Here is a 15672-nt window from a genome sequence, read left to right as displayed (position 1 = left end):
TCTTCCTATCTCTAACCAACAGATGTACCTAGTTCCAACCCATATTTTTTCTAATACATTTTCCTGCATCCAAATCACACTCACCTAATACACATATTTCATCTCTATTTAGTCCATTGTTACTCCACATCCCTATATGGACTAACAATCATGCTTTGAAGCTACATTTGTGCATCTGAAATGGACCGTAGGATTAATCGACATATCACATGTCCATCTTCTTAATTCTAATTATGTACTTGGTTCTCCTGGAATGTAGCTCACACCTGATTAATATGACTACACTATTCAAACTAGGAGCTCTCAAGTATCCAAGACCATAAGATAAAGGAGCAGAATTAGGCCATTTGGCCCATAGTCTGCTCCACCATTCCATCATGGCTGATTTATTATCCATTTCAACCTCTGCTTTAAATGTACCCAATGATTCAGCTTCCACAACCTTGTCCACAGATTTGACACTCTTTGGCTGAAGAAATTCCTCATTTCTGTTCTAAATTGATGTCATTCTATCTAGGCTTTTCAATATTTGATAGATTTCAATGAGATCTCCTTCATTCTTCAGGAGGTGTTTATTGAATGGTCCCATTGTATGATCAGATATACTCTTGACTGCGAATCAGCCATGTTATGGCCTTGCAGCTTATTGTCTATCTCCGCTGCACTGCCTCTGCAAGTGTAACACTTTATGCTGCATTCTACTATTCCTTGTTCCTGTACTATATTGACAAACTGATGAAATGATCTGCATTGATGACACGCAAAGCAACATTTTTCACTATCTTGGTACATGTGAAACTAATCTACATTTCTGTATCAAGCCCATGCTCATCTAACACATGTCCTTGTATGTTATCCATGTTCCTGTGTCTGACCCTTGTATATGTAACCTAAATTTTTGTATCCAATTTGCATTTCTGTGTCTAAGCCACATTCATCCACCCAACTCTTGTTCATGTATCTCCCCATATCCAATGCAAATTCCTTTGTTCAAGTATCACACCTATATTCTGTATCAAACCATAATCTCCTGAGCTTGAATACAGGAAGGAAATAGCAGAGTGACATGATATTTTGATATCAACCTTTCCCTCAATGTCAACAAAACAAAAGAGCTCATCATTGATTTCATAAAAGGGGGAAAGGCTGTGCACATACCTTTCTGTCTCCCATCACCAGTGTTGAGGTTGAGAGCTTCAAGTTTACAGCTGAGAGCATTACCAACAGCTTGTCTTGTTGGTGTCATGGTCAAGAAAGTCACCAAAGCCTCTACTTCCTCAAGAAGCTCAACAAATTCAGTATGTCCCCATCAATTATTACCAATTTTATCAATTCATCATAGAAAGTATTCTGTATGGATGCGTAATTGCTTGGTATGGCAACCGCTCCGCAAGTCTCCGCAAGAAACTACAGAGAATTATGGATGCAGCTCAACACATCACAGGAACCAGCCTCCTTTCCATGGACTCTCAATTCTCACAGCCTCAGTTAAGTGGCTAGCATTATAAAAGACCCCACCCACCCCGGACATTCTCTCCTGCCCTATCCCACTGTTAGCAGACTCTTGAATGGATCTTTTGAATGTTAAGATGAACTCTTGGCTTCACAATCTACTTTGTTATGATCTTGCATCTGATTGTTTACCTGCACTGCACTTATTGTATCTTTTATATTTTATTCTGCATTGTTACTGTTTCGCCTTATTCTAGCTCAATGTGCTGTACTGACTTGATCTGTATAAACAATATGCAAGAGAAGCTTCTCACTGTATCTGTACATATGAAAATAATAAACCAATACCAATCATAGAGTCATAGAATTGTACAGCATTGGCCCACCAGTTCAATTCCTGGAGTGAATTCCAGGTATCATCCTCTGCATAAAAATACATATTCCCCTCAGATACCCTTTAAAACTCCATTCTTTTATGTTAAAACTAGGCATCCTTGCTTTTAAATATCCCTGGATTATATTTACCCATCAGTTATAAGAATTAAATGTATTACTCATATCATAAGAGTAAAAATTAACCTGATTATGACTAATACTGATTGTCTCTCAAGTGCAATCATACTCTTCCTCTGGAGCTGCAAACAGAATCACGCACAATGCCACCAATGTTGCTTCAAGAGATACATCATAGTGTCTTCAACATGAAGGACTTCACCAGCCTGCCTGCAGAAAACAGACCTTAATGTCAAATTTGGAGGGAAATTCAGGTATCACAATGGAGCATCCCACCGTAATGCTATGTACCTGTGGTGTTGCTGCAGTTAAGAGTTATGTTGCTTCCATTTATACATGTAGGTAATAAATTTGACTTTGAATCATGTCAACTTTATTAAAATACTGAAGGAATTCAACAGCTCAGGCAGCATCTATGAAAAGGCCCTTCGGATTAATGTTTGTAATTCTTGTGTTTGACTTAAGATCTTGGTTTTGTAGCAAGGCCAAGTAGCTGCATCAAGCCCCCTTATTTAACTCAATGCTACTTCTCAAGCCTGATACCGTTACTTTCAGTAGAAGTGTTGTTCATGGTACTCATCATTGCTTCAAGTGCAGAAGGACGGAGTGTTGTTGATGGAACTCGCCAATGGAATAAAGGGAATTACAGAGGCATGAGAGAGGAGCTTGCCCAGGAGGATGCTGGCAGGGATGACAGCAGAACAGAGATGGCTGAATTTTTTGGGAATAGTTCACAAAGCGCCGGATAGATATGTCCCACAGAAGGAGTTCTCAAATGGCAGCTGTAGGCAACTGTGACAGACAGGGGAAGTTAAAGACTGCATAAAAGCCAAAGGAAAGGGCTTATAGGTAGCAAAAGTGAATTGAATGATTGGGGAGCTTTTAAAATTCAACAAAAGGCAACTAAAACACTATAAGAATAGGTGAAATATGAGGGCAAACTAGCCAATATTATACAGCAGAATACTGTAAGTTTTTTCAGTTATATAAAGAGTAAAAGGGAGGTTGATATTGGACCACTGGAAAATTATGCTAGTGAGTTAGTAATGGGGGGACAAAACATGGCAGCTGAACTTAATGAGTACTTTGCATCTTTCTTCACTGGAGAACACTAGCAGTGTGCCAGAGGTCCACGGGTATCAGGGAGCAGGAGTGAATGCCATTGCTATTACAAAGGAAAAAAGTGTTAGGCAAACTGAAAGGTCTTAAGTTGGATAAGTAATCTGGACCAAGTGACTACATCCCAGAGTCCCGAGAGAGGTTGTTAAAGAGACCATACATTGGTCATGATCTTTTAAGAATCACATGGTTCTGGAGGACTGGAAGATTGCAAATGTCAGATTAGCGAGTTAAATGTGTGGTTCCAGGATTGGTGTGGGAAAAGTGGGTTTGAGTTCTTGGGATTTTGGGACAAGTATTGGGGAAGGAGGGAACTGTATGAATGGAATGGGCTCCACTTGAACTGTGATGGGACCTGAATCACATAACTAGGGCTTTAAACTAAATAGTAGTGGGGTGGGTTCAACAGATTAGAGAAGAATGGAAAAAGTAATAAAAGAAAAGTGTGGATAAGAAAACAAAAGATAAAGTAAGAGGAGTGAAGAAAAGTCAAGTGCAAACAGCAAAAGATTACAAGATTTTAAAAGCACAATGAGTATAGGGGCACTTTATTTGAATGCCAGTAGTATTTGAAACAAGGTTAGTGAACTTGTAGCCCAAATCAGTACAAAGAGGTATGATTTAGTGGCCATTACAGAAACGTGGTTACAGGGTGGAGAGGATTGAGAATTAAATATCCAAGGATGTCGGGTAATATGGAAGGATAGGCAAGAAGGTAAGGGAAGTGGGGCAGTGTGCTTAATTAAGGATGAGATCAGGGTGATAGAGACTATAAGATCTAAGGAGCAGAATGTTGAATCCATCTGGGTAAAGGGAAAAAAATCAATGGCGGGAGTTGTTTATCAGCCATCAAACAACAATACAGTGACACAGGCAATAAACAGAAATATCTGAGGCATGTCAGAATGGAACAGCAGTTATCATGGGGGACTTAAACTTGTACATAGATTGGGTGAATCAGTCTTGAGGAGGACTTCATAGAATGCATCTGTGATGGCTTTCTTGAACAGCATGTTACTGAGCCTACAAGGGAACATGCTATCTTAGATCTAGTCCTGAGCAATGACGGGTAAAATTAGTGATCTTGTAGTTAGGGATCCTCTTGGAAAGAGTGATCACAGTATAATTGATTTTTTTCATGCAAATGGAGGGTGCAATAGTTCAATCTAAAACCAGTGTATTATGCCTAAACAATGGAGACTACAGTGGGATGAGGGGGGATTTAGCTAGTGTAGACTGAGAACACAGGCTATATGGTGGGACAGTTGAGGAACAGTGGAAGACTTTCAAATAGATTTTTCACAGTGCTCAATAAAAAGTATGTTTCAGTTAAAATTAAGGAATGTAAAGGTGGGGGGAGCCAGCCTTGGATAACTAAGGAAATAAAAGACATCAAACTAAAAACTTGTGCATACAAAGTCGCCAAGAGTAGTGGGAAACTGGAAGATTGGGAAATCTTTAAAACACAACAAAAAGTACCACTAATCAAACAATAATGAAAGGGAAGCTGGATTATGAAAATAAACTAACAAAATATAAAAATGAATAGTATAGTTTTTATAATATAAAGCAAAAAAGGTTGGCTCAGAAGGGTAGCAAGAAGTGACAGGTGATTCTGTGGACGTAGGAAAGAAACTCAGATGGCAGTTTGCCTCCCAGGTCCCAGAGTCCAGGACATTTAAGATTGTGTCCAAGATATCCTGCAGTGGGAGGGAGAACAGCCAGAGGTCATGGTAGATATTGGTACCAATGACATAGGTAGGAAAAGGGAAGAGGTCCTGAAAACAGACTACAGGGAGTTAGGAAGGAAGGTTGAGAAGCAGGACCGCAAAGGTAGTGATCTCGGGATTACTGCCTGTGCCACTTGACAGTGAGTATAGGAATAGAATGAGGTGGAGAATAAATGTGTGGCTGAGGAATTTGAGCAGGGGGCAGGGATTCAGATTTCTGGATCATTGGGACCTCTTTTGGGGCAGGTGTGACCAGGGGGACCAATATCCTGGCAGGGAGGTTTTGTTAAGGCTACTGGGGAGAGTTTTAACTAGAATTGTTGGGGAGTGGAAACAGAACTGAAGAGACTGGGGAAGAAGATATAGCTTGGAGACAGTGTGTTAAGGAGGATAGGCAGGTGATAGAGAAGGGACTCGCTCAGACTGGCGGTTTGAGATGTGTATTTCAACGCAAGGAGTATTGTGAACAAAGTGGATGAGTTTAGAGCGTGGATCAGTACTTAAAGCTATGATGCGGTGGCCATTACAGAGACTTGGATGGCTCAGGGACAGGAATGGTTACTTCAAGTGCCGGGTTTTAGATGTTTCAGAAAGGACAGGGACGGAGGCAAAAGGGGGAGGCAGCGTGGCACTGTTGATCAGAGATAGTGTCACAGCTGCAGAAAAGGTGGACGTCATGGAGGGATTGTCTATGGAGTCTGTCGGTGGAGGTTAGGTTAGGGGTCAATAAATTTACTGGGTGTTTTTTATAGGCCGCCCAATAGTAACAGGGAAATCGAGCAGCAGATAAGGAAACAGATCCTGGAAAGGTGTAATAATAACAGAGTTGTCATGATGGGAGATTTTAATTTCCCAAATATCAATTGTCATCTCCTTAGAGCAAGGGGTTTAGATAGGGTGGAGTTTGTTAGGTGTGTTCAGGAAGGTTTCTTGACACAGTATACATACATATGTCGATAAGCCTACAAGAGGAGTGACTGTACTTGATTTGGTATTGGGAAATGAACCTGGTCAGGTGTCAGATCTCTCAGTGGGAGAGCATTTTGAGATAGTGAACATAATTCTATCTCCTTTACAACAGCATTGGAGAGAGATAGGAACAGACAAGTTAGAAAAGTGTTTAATTGGAGTAAGGGGAAATGTGAGGCTATCAGGCAGGAAATTGGAAGCTTAAGTTGGGAACAGATGTTCTCAGGGAGAAGTAATGAAGAAATGTGGCAAATGTTCAGGGGATATTTGTGTGGAGTTCTGCATAGGCATGTTCCAATGAGACAGGGTAGGGTCCAGGAACCGTGGTGTACAAAGGGTGTAATAAATCTACTCAAGAAAAGAAAAGCTTACAAAAGGTTCAGAGAGCTAGGTAATGTTAGAGATCTAGAAGATTATAAGGCTAATAGGAAGGAGCTTAAGAAGGAAATTAGAAGAGTCAGAAGGGGCCATGAGAAGGCCTTGGCGGACAGGATTAAGGAAAACCCCAAGGCATTCTACAAGTATGAAGATGTAAGAGAATAGGACCAATCAGTGTGACAGTGGAAAAGTGTGTATGGAACCGGAGGAAATAGCAGAGATACTTAAAGAATACTTCAGTATTCACTACGGAAAAGGATCTTGGTGATCATAATGATGACTTGCAGTGGACTGTAAAGCTTGAGCATGTAGATATTAAAAAAGAGGATGTGCTGGAGCTTTTGGAAAGCATCAAGTTAGATAAGTCACCAGGACCGGATGAGGTGTACCCCAGGCTACTGTGGGAGACGAGGGAGGAGATTGCTGAGCCTCTGGTGATGATCTTTGCATCATCAATGGGGATGTGAGAGGTTCCAGAGGATTGGAGGGTTGCGAATGTTGTTGCTTTATTCAAGAAAGGGATTAGAGATAGCCCAGGAAATTATAGGCCAGTGAGTCTTACTTCAGTGGTTGGTAAGGTGATTGAGAAGATCCTGAGCAGCAGGATTTGTGAACATTTGGAGAGGTATAATACAATTAGGGTTAGTCAGCTTGGCTTTGTCAAGGACAGGTTGTGCCTTACGAGCCTGATTGAATTTTTTGAGGATGTAACGAAACACATTGATGAAGGAAGAGCAGTAGATGTAGTGTATATGGATTTCAGCAAGGCATTGGATAAGGTATCCCATCCAAGGCTTATTGAGAAAGTAAGGATGCATGGGATCCAAAGGGACCAGATTGCCCACAGAAGGCAAAGAGTGGTTTTAGATGGTTCATATTCTGTATGGAGGTCATTGACCAGTGGTGTGCCTCAGGGATCTGTTCTGGGACCCTTACTCTTCATGATTTTTTATAAATGACTTGGATGAGGAAGTGGAGGGATGGGTTAGTAAGTTTGCTGATGACACAAAGGTTGGAGGTGTCGTAGATAGTGTGAAGGGCTGTCAGGGGTTACAGCGGGAGATTGATAGGAAACTAGGCTGAGAAGTTCAACCCAGATAAGTGTGAAGTGGTTTATTTTGGTAGGTCAAATATGATGGCAGAATATGGTATTAATGGTAAGACTCTTGGCAGTGTGGAGGATCAGAGGGATCTTGGGGTCTGAGTCCATAGGACGCTCGAAGCAGCTGTGCAGTTCGACTCTGTGGCTAAGAAGGCATACAGTGTATTGGCCTTCATCAATGGGAATTAAGATTTGAAGCTGAGAGGTAATTTTGCAGCTATATAGGACCCTGGTCAGACCCCACTTGGAGTACTGTGCTGGTTGCCTCACTACAGAAAAGATGTGGAAACCATAGAAAGAGTGCAGAGGAGATTTACAAGGGTGTTGCCTTGTTTGGGGAGCATGCCTTATGAAAACAGGTTAAGTGAACTCGACCTTTTCTACTTGGAGCGACGGAGGATGAGAGGTGACCTGGTAGTGGTGTATAAGATGATGAGAGGCATTGATCATGTGGATAGTCAGAGGCTTTTTCCCAGGGCTGAAATAGTTGCCACAAGAGGACACAAGGAGCTGGGGAGTAGGTACAGAGAAGACATCAGGGGTAAGTTTTTTTACACAGAGAGTGGTGTGTGTGGAATGGGCTGCTGGCAACAGCGGTGGAGGTGGATACCATAGGGTCTTTTAAGAGACTTTGGGATAGGTACATGGAGCTTAGAAAAATAGAAGGCTATGGGTAAGCACAGTAAATTCTAAGGTAGGGACATGTTCGGCACAACTTTATGGTCCGAAGGGCCTGTATTGTGCTGTAGGTTTTCTATATTTCTGTGTCCTTCTGCCCTTTAGGCAATGGTGATTTCAGTGAACAGCACTCTATCCTCATAATCATTCTGGGTTCCATCAGCAACATCCAATCTGGAATATAATGCTTAGTTGCAGCAAAATAAATATTCTTCAACTCTAAATTTAACAGCAAGTTCCATCAACAACACTCCACCCTGATAGTAATTGTGTATTCCATCAACTACTCTCCATACTACTTCACTGAATATAATGATGAGTTCCATCAACATAAAACCACACTTCTGCACCAAAGGTAATGCACAGTTCCATGATAAACATTCCTTCCTGATAGTAATGGTGACACTCCATCCTTCTAAGCTTAAAGTTTTGATAAGTTTCAACAGTCTTTCTACACTGCATATAATGGTGTCTTCCATCAAAAATACTACACTGAATGTAATGGTGAGTTCCATTAACAACACTAAATATTGAACATATTGCAAAGCTCCACCAACAACACCCCATCCTTCCACGCTGAAGTTAAAAGCAAGTTCCATCAACAACACTCCATCCTGAAAGAAATTGTGAGGCCAATCTACAGCTGTCCATCCTTCTACACTGAATGTAATGATGAGTTCCATTAACAACATCCAATCCTAAATGTAATGGTAAGTTGCAGCATAAAAATTATCCTTCAACATTGAATTTAATGACAATTTCCATCAACAACTCTCCATCCTGAAAGTTATTGGGAGTTCCATGAACGACAATCCACTCTTCTGTACTGAAGATAATGCTGAGTTCCATGAACAACACTCCATCCTAATAGTAATGGTGAGTTCCATCAACACAACTCCACCCTGAAAGTAACGGTGAGTGAGATCAACAACACTCCATCCTTCTAACTTGGAAGTAACGATGAGTTTCATCAGCATGAATCTACATTTCGTCACTGAATTTAATGGTCAGTTCCATCAACAACAGTCCATCCTTCTGCACTGGTAGCAATGGTGATTTGCATCTACAACACTCCATCCTGAAAATAATTTTAAATTCGACCAAAAACACTCCATTCAAGTTACATTCATGACACTCCATTATTCTTTACAATGAGCAATGGTGAGTTCCAAAACAGCACTCCAACCTGAAATTAGTTGTGAGTTCGATCAACAACAGTGCATCCTTCTACACAGTAAATAATGGTGTTCCATCAACAACATTCTGTCCTTTTGCACTTTAAGTGGTGGAGGTTTCCATGAACAACAGTCCATCCTGATAGGCATGTTGAATTATATCAAAAAACACACTATCCTTCAACACTGAAACTAATGATGAGTTCCATCAACAAAACACAGACCAGCGAATTTCGGCTACAGAAGAAAGACTACAGCTTAGGCCAGAGACCATTGTCCACAGACTGTAGAGCTTAGGCCAGTGACCATAGACCACAGACCACAGAGCTGCTATGAGAGAACAGAGACTGTAGTACACAGTTCAAGGAGCTTAAGCCAGATACCATAGAGCACAGACCATAGAAATTAGGCCAGCGACCATAGACCATAGTCTGTATATCAGAGACCATAGTGCTTAGGCCAGAGTCCTCAGATCACAGACTTCTGAGCATAATCAATAGAGCTGAAGTCAGAGACCACAGATGACAGATTACAATGCACAGACTGTAGAACTTAGGCCAGTGACCACAGAACACAGACCATAGACTACAGATGGTAGAGCACAGGTGGTAGAGCTTAGGTGAGAGACCATAGAGGCAAGAGACTGCAGAACACAGTTTGAAGAGTTTAGGCCAATGACCGTAGACTACAAACCATAGAGCTTGGGCCAGAGACCTTAGACCAAAGTCCGTATAGCAGAGATTGTAGAGTTTAGGCCAGAGACCACAGACCACAGACTGAAGAACACAGTTCAAAGAGTTTAGGCCAGAGGCCAAACACCACAAATGGTGCAGCATAGATCAACGAGCTTCGGGTAAAGACCATGGATCACAAACCACAGAGCTTAGGCCAGTGACCATTGACAACAGACTGCAGAGCTTAGATGAGCGACCATAGACTACAGATAGTAGAGCTCGAGCTAGAGACTATAGACCACAGACTGCAGAACACAGTTCAAAGAGTTTAGACCAGAGACCATGGACTACAGTCCATATAGCATTGATCATAGTGCTTAGGCCAGAAACCACAGACCACAGGCTGTAGATCATAGTCAATACAGCTTATGTCAGGGACCATAGATGACAAATCATACAGCACAGACCGCAGAGCTTTCGCCAGTTACCAGAGACCACAAACCACAGAGCTTCTCTGAGACACCATAGACTACCTACTGTAGAGCACAGACAGTAGAGCTTCGGCTGGAGACCATAGACCAGAGACTGCAGAACACTGTTCGAAGAGCTTAGGCCAGATACCATAGACGGCAAACCCTAGAGCACAGACCAAAGACATTCAAGTAGAGACCATAGACCATAAGCCATAGACTATAGGCAGCAGAGCTTAGGCTAGAGAACTTAGACCACAGCCTGCAGAACGCATTTCAAACAGTCTAGGCCAGAGAATATAGACAGCAAACAGTAGAGTACAGAATAAAGAGCTCAGACGAGATACAATAGACCACAGAATGTAGAGCAGAGACTGTAGACCACAGACCGATGAGATTAGTCCAGACATCTTAGACGACAGACCGTACAGTTGAACCCATAGGCCAAACACCACAGAACATATAGCTCAGACCATAGAGCTTAGCTTAGGCCAGAGACCACTGACCACGTACAGAGTACAGTCCATAGAGCTTAGGCCAGAGACCATAGACAACAGATGATAGAGGCAGATCATAGAGTTTAGGCCTTACCCCACAGAGCATAGACCGCAGAGCTTCGAGGAGAGACCATAGACTACAGACACAGAGCACAGGTCATAGAGCTTAGGCCAGAGTCCATGGATCATAAACATTCGAGCTCATGCTGTATATCTTAAGGAGGAGACCATAGTCCACAGATAGTAGAGCTTGTGTCAGAGACTAGAGACCATAGAACATAAAGCATAGACTGCAAAGCTTAGACCAGAGATCATAGACCACAGACCACATATCACAGACTGGAGAGCTTAAGCCTGAGACCATCAACAACAGAGGGCAATCTTAGGCCAGAGAGCATAGACCACGACCTCTGGCTGTTCTCCTTCCCACTGCAGGATATCTTGGACACGATCTGAAACGTCCTGGACTCTGGCACCTGGGAGGCAAACTGCCATCCGAGTTTCTTTCCTGTGTCCACAGAATCACCTGTCACTACTTGCCTTCCTCTTCCTACCCTTCTGAGCCAACTTTTTTTGCTTTATATAATTATAAAAAACTTTATAGAACATCCTCAGCATCATTCGGCAGATGTTAAAGGACCTCAGTCTCCTCAGGATGTAGAGACAGCTCTGACCCTTCTTGTAGACAGCCTCAGTGTTCTTTGACCAGTCCAGTTTATTGTCAATTCATTATCCCAGGTATTTATAATCCTCCACCATGTCCACACTAACCCCTTGGATAGAAACAGTGGTCACCGGTGCCTTAGCCCTCCTCAGGTCCACCACCAGCTCCTTAGTCTTTTTCACATTAAACTGCAGATGATTCTGCTCACACCATGTGACAAAGTTTCCCACCGCAGCCCTGTACTCTGCCTCATCTCTTTTGCTGATGCATCCAACTACGGCAGAGTCATCAGAAAACTTTTGAAAATGGCAAGACTCTGTGTTGTAGTTGAAGTCCGAGGTGTAGATGGTGAAGAGAAAGGGAGACAGGACAGTCCCCTGTGGAGCCCCAGTGCTGCTGACCACTCTGTCTGACACACAGTGTTGCAAGCGCATGTACTGTGGTCTGCCAGTCGGTAATCAATAATCCATGACACCAGGGAAGCATCCACCTGCATCACTGTCAGCTTCTCACCCAGCAGAGCAGGGCGGATGGTGTTGAACACACTGGAGAAGTAAAAAAAACATGACCCTCACAGTGCTCGCCAGCTTGTCCAGGTGGGCGTAGACACAGTTCAGCAGGTAGACGATGGCATCCTCAACTCCTAGTCAGGGCTGGTAGGCGAACTGGAGGGGGTCTAAGTGTGGCCTAACTATAGGCTGGAACTGCTCTAGGACAAGTCTCTCCAGGGTCTTCATGATGTGGGAGGTCAATGCTGCCGGTCTGTAGTCATTGGAGCCACTGGGGCACGGCATCTTCGGTACAGGAACGAGGCAGGACATCACAGGAACCCTCTGGAGACTCAGGCTCAGGTTGAAGACATGGTGAAGTACTCCACATAGCTGGGGGGCACAGGCTTTGAGCACCCTGGGGCTGACACCATCTGGGCCTGCAGCCTTGCTTGGGTGGAGACGTTTCAGCTGTCTTCTCACCTGTTCAGCTGTGAAGCCCACCGTGGTGGTTTCAGGTGGGGGAGGGGTGTAGTCATGAAAGCAGGGTGGGGGGCTGTGAGGAGGGGTAGGAGGGGAGAGTGGAGTATGTATTGGTTGGGTGCTGAGGACAGATGAATCATGTGCAGGATGGGCAGGGGCCACAGTGTCAAATCTCTTGAAGAACAGGTTATGTTCGTTGGCTCCCACACAGAACGCAGAGGGTAAGCCAGTCACCAGAGACCACAGACCATGGAGATTCTATGAGAGACCATAGACTACTGACTGCAGAGCACAGGCAGTAGAGCTTAAGCTAGAGAGCATAGACAACAGACTGCAGAACACAGTTAGAAGAGTTTAGGCCAGTGACCATAGACCACAAACCATAGGCCAGATACTATAGACCACAGTCCGTATAGCAGAGATTATAGAGCTTAGGCCAGAGACCATAGATGACCGATGGTAGAGCACAGGCCATAGAGCCTAGGCCATTGACCAAAGAACACAGACCGCAGAGCTTCGACGAGGGACCATATACTACAGACACAGAGCACAGACCATAAAGCTTAAGCAAGATACCATGGACGACAGACCGTACAGCTGAGGCCAGAGGCCAAAGAGCACAGACCATAGAGCTGAGAACAGAAAGAACAGACCACAGATCACAGAGCTTAGGACAGAGGCCATAGATCATAGACATTAGAGCTCATGCTGTATATCTTATGGCAGAGACCACAGAAGGCAGACAATAGAGCACATGCCAGAGACCACAGAACACAGACCGTAGAGCATTGACCGTAAGGCTTAGGTTCTCTTAACTCCTTTATTTCCCCTCGCATTCCGTGGCAGTACAGAGTTGCCATGGCCTTCCCATTCCAGCCACTCCCTTTGGCCAGACTGCAACCCAATAGCATAGTAAGCAGCTGACTAACTATCCTATCACACCTTCATCAGACAGTCCAAGGCTTGGTTTGCACTGGTGGGAAGATGGAACACCTTCTTTATGGGGGCCACGAATACCACTGAGTCCAAGCAAATCTCTGACCTTTGCTCCTAATACGGCGTGTTTCAGGCCAAGGCTCTCCCAGTCAGGAAGGCCACCTTTCCACACTCCATTGAGGACGGGACAGCAGGAGTTCAAACACCAACAAACATTGAGTGAAGAAGCCATGGCAAGAATCTGGGTCACCACAGAAACCCTCTGGAGTCGGAAGATGAACTGGCTCCGCAGAACAACTGACAGCCTCACTCGAATGACTCTTTCTTCTTGTGATAGTTGGCGCATGGCGACCTGCAGATCATGTTGTCTTCAGGGTCTGTCTAGAAATGTTCTTGCTGTGGCTGGCAACAGCTGGCAAGAAGCTCTGTTACCTCAGTTAGGTTCAATTGTACTGTGACCAGAGACTTCAGTGAGGATGGTTAGGGTCCAAGTTTTGGAGATGAAAGCTGAGACACCAGATGAGACTGAAACAAAGTCAGGTTCTAAACTGGACGCTAGATGAGATTCCAAAATTCAGCTGACAATTGATCATCAAAACAGCCGCCAGTTAGCGGGCAGGCCTGAATTGTTAAAGAGGATGGGTCTGCTGACCCTTTTCCAGGAGTTAAAGAGTGTCTAAACACAGGAGGCTGTTGTAGCATAGAATAGATAGGATGTATTCATGCAGACATGTATTCACCTCAGAAGGCTTTGAGAGAAGGAGATGTGGCAAATACTTTTTTTTATGTAAGTCACTTAATATCCTATTGATCTGCATTGGTGATAATTTCACACTGAAGTTTTTATATTCAACAACTCTATCTGTTTTGAAGGGGGAATGTGGAGACCCAGCTATCACAGGACCCCAAGAACTGAAAGGGGAAAATGTTGGTGCTCCACACTAAGGCAGGATTTTCTCATCCAGAACCTGTTTTTATTTTATGAGCAGTTGTCAGTCACCTGGGATCACTGTTACTGGACTTAGCTATGGGCCAGAACTCAAGGGTTCAGCTCCCATCCCAGAGTGTAAAGTCAGCTGCTGGGCCACTTCTGTCTTGACAGTAGGGATTTACCATGACTGTCTGCTGTCTCAGGCAGGTCCCCTCTGCCCTGACCACAGCGCATCCCCCAGTATGATGAAGGATCTAAACCTGAAACATCAGCTGTTAACTTCTCTCCATAAGTGCGACCTGAATTGCTGTGTTTACATAGAACATTACAGCACCATACAGATTCTTTGTCCCACAATGTTGTGCCAACCTTTTAACCTGCTCAATCAAACTCAGTTCTCGATCTTTCTATCATCCACGTTCCTCTGGCATTTTGTGTGTGTACCTCTCTCAGCATTGTCATGTGGAATCCAGCCGGGTACAGATGCATTACACAGAACTCCGGGACAATGCCTGGCAAAGTCCTGGAATTACCATTTATTTCTTCAAATTCCTCCTGGATGGAAAGAAGCATTTGAGCCATTCAGCGCCTTCCTGCTGCCTTGCATTTCTGCAAGATTCAGAGTGTCCTTTTTCATTAAAACAATGACATTTGCATTAACAAGCATCATAACCTATGGATGCGCAGGTGGCAGCCTGCGAGAGTTGCCACACTTTCCAGCACCCACAAAGCATGCCCACAATGCTCAGCAGAACAGCACAGAAAACAGTAAAATAGAAACACAGAACAAATCGAAGCAAGAGGTGGAGAGGGAAGAGGTAAAAGAAACTCGGAGAGAAGCTGTGTTTTTAAACTGATCAGGGCAAAGAGGCTAGACTGCGCAAACGCGTGTAAGTCGGCCTCTGAGATCAGCGGGGGGATTTTAAAAAGCAAACAGAGGCTGAGTACGAGCTTCACTCCAGGTGAGGTAAAGCCAGGTAAGCTCCTTTAATTAATCTAATTAGATTAGGAGTAGGTAATGGAGGCAGCAGTTAGGGCAGTTGAGTGCTCCATTTGCAGCATGTGGGAAGTCAGGGCAAGCACTGTTGTCCCTGATGACTACACCTGCAAAAGGTGCATCCAGCTGCAGCTCCTGACAAACTATGTTAGGGAACTGGAGCTGGAGCTGGATGAACTTCGGATCATTTGGGAGGCAGAGGCAGAAATAGACAGGAGTTACAGGGAGATAGTCACCCCTAGGAGTCAGGAGACAAGTAGTGGGTGACTGTCAGGAGAGGGAAGGGGAATAGACAGGAACAGCAGAGCTCCCCTGAGGCTGTTCCCATCAACAATAAGTATACCATTTTGGATACTGTTGGTGGGGACGACCTACCAGGGACAAGTTGCAGTGACACCGAGACTGGACCCTCAGCT

This window comes from Hypanus sabinus, chromosome 15 (assembly GCF_030144855.1).
Source record: "Hypanus sabinus isolate sHypSab1 chromosome 15, sHypSab1.hap1, whole genome shotgun sequence".
Classification (NCBI taxonomy): Eukaryota; Metazoa; Chordata; class Chondrichthyes; order Myliobatiformes; family Dasyatidae; genus Hypanus; species Hypanus sabinus.
This window is presented reverse-complemented; position numbering follows the sequence as displayed.